The sequence below is a fragment of the Helicoverpa zea genome, chromosome 29 (genome assembly GCF_022581195.2).
Source record: "Helicoverpa zea isolate HzStark_Cry1AcR chromosome 29, ilHelZeax1.1, whole genome shotgun sequence".
In the NCBI taxonomy this organism is placed as follows: domain Eukaryota; kingdom Metazoa; phylum Arthropoda; class Insecta; order Lepidoptera; family Noctuidae; genus Helicoverpa; species Helicoverpa zea.
Genome location: NC_061480.1, coordinates 7,012,480 through 7,018,401, shown reverse-complemented (window position 1 = coordinate 7,018,401; position 5,922 = coordinate 7,012,480). Strand labels below are relative to the sequence as shown.

At 33.9% G+C, this 5,922-nt stretch overlaps 1 pseudogene; it reads left to right on the top strand.

The window, feature by feature from the left end:
* Positions 1 to 3,212: 3,212 nt before the first annotated feature.
* Positions 3,213 to 4,093, top strand: LOC124644023 (annotated as a pseudogene).
* The last annotated feature ends 1,829 nt before the right edge of the window (positions 4,094 to 5,922 follow it).

The following is a 5,922-nucleotide window of genomic DNA, read 5'->3' as shown; positions in this document are numbered from 1 at the left end:
TTCAAATTAAATTCTCCATTTTCTGATTTTAGCAATGCTTCGTTAAAGTCAAATATTTCTGATAAACGCATTCTTTTATGAATATAGTGGCCAAATTTATCGACATTCATGGTTAGTGTACTGTATTGAAAGGTTGATGATAAAATGAAATGTATTTGTTTAACATCATTTATTTATTACATTACTTTCACGCAATTCTTCAATAATAGATATTATTTCATTATCTAATCCTGTGTTACCAGCATCTCGAGATGCAAGTAATAATTTCAACCTTTCTACCAATTCGTTTGGATCATCCCAATACACAAAATCTACATTCTTTTTCCATTTTTTTGTCAACGGTAGTCCTTTTCCCTTCGATTGGATACCTTGAACTGCAGTTTGCAGTTTGAAAAGAGGCTTAATTACTTGCAAATATTTTTGTCCTTTATTACTTTTTATTGGCTTATTTGGATCATAGTCTCGTCGATGTGCATTTGTTTCAAGTAGCATCGACTTATAATGTTGCAAGTCACTATGTGTAACCAAGTTCAAGTCAACATCTTTTTTTAGCAGCAACTGCTTCAAACCAGGCGTATTCCTATATTTACATCCAACCACAACGATGTATTTATCATCGATAGTTATGCGAGCAGAACCTAACATTAGGTTCCCACGTTCTACTCTAACACCGAATGGTACGTCTGCTAACGCTTCTGAAGACACTGACCAGGATGATGTATTAACCTCATGATTGGTGTCGCTTATTGATTGATATGATGAGTCACTGTCGTCATCAAATTCATATTCTTCCTTGTTAACCTGGTAACCAGGTCCTTCTTCCTGCAAAGTTTCATCAATACTTGGAATTTCGGCTTCTTTGTCTTCAATATCACGCACGAGAGGAGTTTGCTTACTGACGCTGGCAATTAGGTTGAGAGGTTCTGTTACGGGCTTGAAAACTGATTCCAGTGCTTGTTTATTATTAATTTCATCATCTCTCATTTTTCGTACTTTTTTCTTTACAGCTTCGGCAGCGTCAACAATTTGTCTTTTTAATGATTTATCCATATTTGTAAAATAGAATGTAATTTGTTAAGCGTTGTCTGATGAATAATAATATCACACAGGTAACAGCCTTATATATTCATGCTACTATTCAAATACTACGAAAGTGTCAAATTTGTTTCTGTAACAACCTTTATTTTTAGGACAATCTTTATTAATTACGACGTAATTAAAGGGTTCGCTCCATATTTTAGAACACATTTCACGAAACTGAGTCCATGTCATATCTGTGTTAACGTGTTCATCATAAACGTGTCTCATATTTATTTCATCTTGTTTAAAAAGTACGATTACGTTTGCGTTGTCTCTTACTAACTGTTTAGGGATTTTAGTATAAGTTTGATTTACATAAATACAGTCGATGTACTTATGTCTCCCCATTGCAAAATAATCACGCATGTTATTTTGATTTTCACAGGCAACATCATCAAATATGATTACAGAATAAGGGTTAGCATCTTGAACACTTAGTACTTCCTCATTTTCACAATATTTCTGAAATGAAACACCCGGTACACGTTGCAAGACTTGCTCCAAAAATATGTACTTTGGTTGGTGCAAGGTTTTTGAATAAACATACACGTTTTGAAATTTTAAACCATTTTCGTGTATTAGAAGTCCAATCATTAAATTAGTTTTTCCACAATTTGAGGGCCCGCAAATAATGCATCGTACCGAGTTAGGTAGTAATTCTCCATGACGAAAGTCTGTCTTTGGAGACTCAACGCAAATTTTGTTTAAATGTAACGTTTGCGGTTGTTTTACAAATTTCATGGTCACTGCATTAGTTAAAAAGGTTTGATTAATAATGAACAAGGCATTTTTTTACGTCAGTATATATATATATTTATAGAAACCCAAATCTTGTAGATTATCTTATTACTACAAATATATTTTCAAAAATGAAATTAAAATAAATACTTAGTTGAAACAAAAAACAGATGACAAATCCTGCATCGCGCAAGCAAAGTTATCGCACCGATCTGACATATATACGAGAGCTCGACGATGACCGTCGGGCAGTGGCCCACCAGGCAAAAACAAAACACTGCTTAGTGGGAGGATCCTCCTTTCAATGGAGAAACACCACTACAGTCGTTTCCCAGACTTAGGATAGTTTCTAGAAACGAGTTAGGCGTCACTCCACTGTGGCGCCTAATCCGTTTGCTGATCTATAGCTGTTCAAACAGTGACATTCGTTGTTTGTTAACTTGTGTTTATGTGAACTGAAACAGTGGAGTGGCACCTAATCCGTTTGCTGATCGAAACAGGTAATCCATTTATATTATTGGGCATTCTACTCCACCGAGAGTGACTGAGGCGAACGGAGTGAGCCGGAGGAACGGCAGGTGGAGTAGAATGCCCAATAATACCCTACTATAAAATGGTTGCAAATCTCTCTATTGGACCAGGAATTTGTCAACAAGTGTTTGTCTTACTAAAAATAGAGGTTAAATATTATATTTTTTTTTTTCATTTTTTGACCTAGAAAACAGCAAATGCTTTATCAAGATCTTCTTATGTTTATGTACATAAATTACTTTCATTCTTTTCTTCGAAGACAAAACAAAGATCAGACAGCAGTTTTAATTTATAACTGTTTCAGGTTGCAACATGGGATGAGAAGAAAAAAAATTGTCCAGTCATCTTCGATGAGATGTCATTAGACACTGCTTTAACCTATGATAAAAACAGGGACTGCATCAATGGCTTTGTAGAGTTAAATGAAAAGCAGAGCCAGTTTGCCGACCATGCACTTGTTTTCATGCTCAGAGGAGCGGACAAGTGGCAGCAACCCATTGCTTTTTATTATTGTCAGGGGGCCACATCAGGGACTGAGCTTAAAAAAATTCTAAGATATGTTGTGGCTGTTCTCGTGGAATGTGGTCTGAAGCTTATTTGTGTCATTTGTGATCAAAGCACATCTTTCCAAGCAGCCTTGAAAAGCTTTAGAGAGGACAATAAGCGGGATTGAATACTTGCAGGTCAAGAACCAGTTCGGTGAAATTACCATAAATTACCAATTTATGTCAAAAAAGTGAGTTCAAAGTGCAACGGTTGTGTGCATGTCTTTTGTGCTCGTATTAACTTGTGTCTAGTTATTATTTATATTGTGTTTTTGATAGTAAAATAACTTTATTCGACGGTGAAGTGTATCCAGAAAAGGTAAGTTTTACTGATTAGTTTGATTTTTATTGGTCAATTAGTAAAATAATTGAATGGTATATTTTTTATTTTAATTGAAAACCCTACGGCTAAAAGCGGATGGTTCGACTCAACTACCTTTTAAGACTGGTTCAACACAATAATTTCGTAGTGTTGTGCTTACAAATATTTATTTTTTCAGCACACTATGCGGATGGCAGGCCTGTCAGTGGCACAATAAAGACTACTACAGTACTGTTTCAGCAAACAGTACTGCTTTTGACAGACTTTTTGATTGCGTCAACGGAGCAGGATCCGCAAAAGAAGCCAGAGGGAAACTAAGCACTACAGTGATAAAAAAATCACCACACCACAAATTTTGGCCAGAAGCAGTTAGGAAATTTGAAAATTTGAAATTTATTGATTCTGCAGGGAAGGAAAAATCAGTGCCCTCAGTAAAAAATTATTTAACTTTAAAAAGTTATATGAGGCAGTGGCAAATTTTGCATGGACAAGATATAAAAGTGATGCGGCCCAGATATTTTAATTCTGACCCAATAGAATTTTTTTTTGTCAGGTAAGGGCCTATAATTATAGGAATAATGATCCAAACTGCCACAGCTTCAATTGTACATTCAAATCATTATTGATTACCAGATTTATAAAATTTCACAGTGAAAACATCAACTGAATTTTCTTTCAAGAAATCCCAAAACTTCCATCACATTATTGTAGGAAATCAAGCCAAAAACTGTATTTAACACCGATTATTCAATCCAAGGCCCATCTACACCGTTTGTATGTAGAACGTGCGAATTCTCTCTCCTCTCCTATAGCAAACAAAAGGTTTTTTGAAGATGTCCTAGCTCAACAAAACATGTTTAAGCCAAAGAAGGACGAATATGATATTATGATCCGCCCAGACCAGCCAAGCCCAAGCCAGCTAGACCCCAAATTGCATTATATAAGAACTTGGTTACCCAATATATTTTTCATCTTTTTTTTTCTTTGAATTGTATAAATTATTTTTCCAGTAACGATTGCACTAAAATTATTTAGTATAATTTACTAATACATTTTTAGCTCAATTTAGATGTATAACATTCTGAGGACTAGATAGAAAACTGTATGTTTGTAATTATTTTTATTTTCTTTTAAAAAGAGTGTCCATGGAGTTTCTTGCCGATTCTTCTCCATGAGACCAACTCTTTGGAACCGTGCACCTAGCTTTGACGTTTCGAAAGAGCTTTCATAGGCCTATTTGAAATAAAAAAAATTGAGTTTGAGTTTGAGTCTGACTTGTTGTGCTCATAAAGCTGGCGATCTAAGTGATGTAGGGACACCAAAACTATAGTTAATCAAGTAATGTGATATTGATTCCTAATCATTCCTATGACACAAAGGTAATTATTGTGTTGAAACTAAATAACAGATAAGCTAAAAGCATTGTCATATTTCCTATTTTCCTACTAACATTAAGAAAGCATTGAAAAATATTATTATTTTTACTTAATTATAATAAAAAAAAGTCTAATTACCGCATAAGTCTTTCTTTTGTTGAACTAATACTGCCTAAGTCAATTGTGTTTTTCATCTGTCCCAGAATCTTGTCAAATCAAACTTAACGTTTATAGATAAATATAGGCTTTGTATTATTTATGTACCTATTGAATAGTTTTATTCACAAAAAAATACCCTTATCATCTATGCCCTTATAATCTGAACGCTCCACTAATACGAAACGGGGGTAAAATTTTCAGAGTTTGGATTAAAGAGGTCCTGCTGTAGTAGGATATAAGAGAACTATGCATAATTATATTTCGCTGAATAAACAAAAGAATCCACCAAATGAAAACAACTTTTTTTTATAACAACAAACAGACCACATGACATGCATTACCAATGGTTTACAATACAACTGTCCTATCCAAAGTCTATGGAAATAAAGGTTAAAAAACGTAAATAAAGGTAAATGAAGGTAAATATGAAATATAGGTATCTATATAATATATAATTTTTTTTTTTTTAATATTTTTTATAAAAGTTTCTTCTCGGCACGTTTCCGGGGGACAGTGATGCGGAGGAGTACTTCGACGCCTAACCCTCAGCTGGTTTTTGGTTTTATTTTGTTGTTTTCTATTCCCTTTTTTATTTTTATTCTTGATTGTACATAATAATTTAGTTTGTAAATATAGTATTAGAAGTAGAATAGTAAGTGTTCGGGCCGACCGGCACGAAGTTTAGTGCGAACCATCGCTCATTCAATCATCATTCAAAAGACATTCTACATTCATTCATTCCAATCAGTGTGCAATAAAAGACTAAAGCTACAACATCAAAATTGTGACAAAATTAATAGTATGTGTGCCTATAAACCTTTTATTTACGAAGACTCCAAGAAATTGAAGTCCGCGCATTCAGTAAGTTTGTATATAAATGTATTAAAATAATGATACAATAAACCTATGAAGAAACCATATGAAATCAAGTAAATATATGAGTAAATTGGGTGATTTGGGTGTTTATATTGACAACAAGCTTCGCTTTAACGTTCATGTTGATAAAATTGCTACTAAAGGTTTTAAAATGTTGGGTTTTATACTTCGCAACTGCAAAAATTTCAAACGCGCCTCAACTAAAATTGCAATATTTAACTCAATAGTCAGGTCAGGCTTGGAATATTGCAGTATAGCTTGGACTCCATTCTACGAGATACATAAACAACGTTTA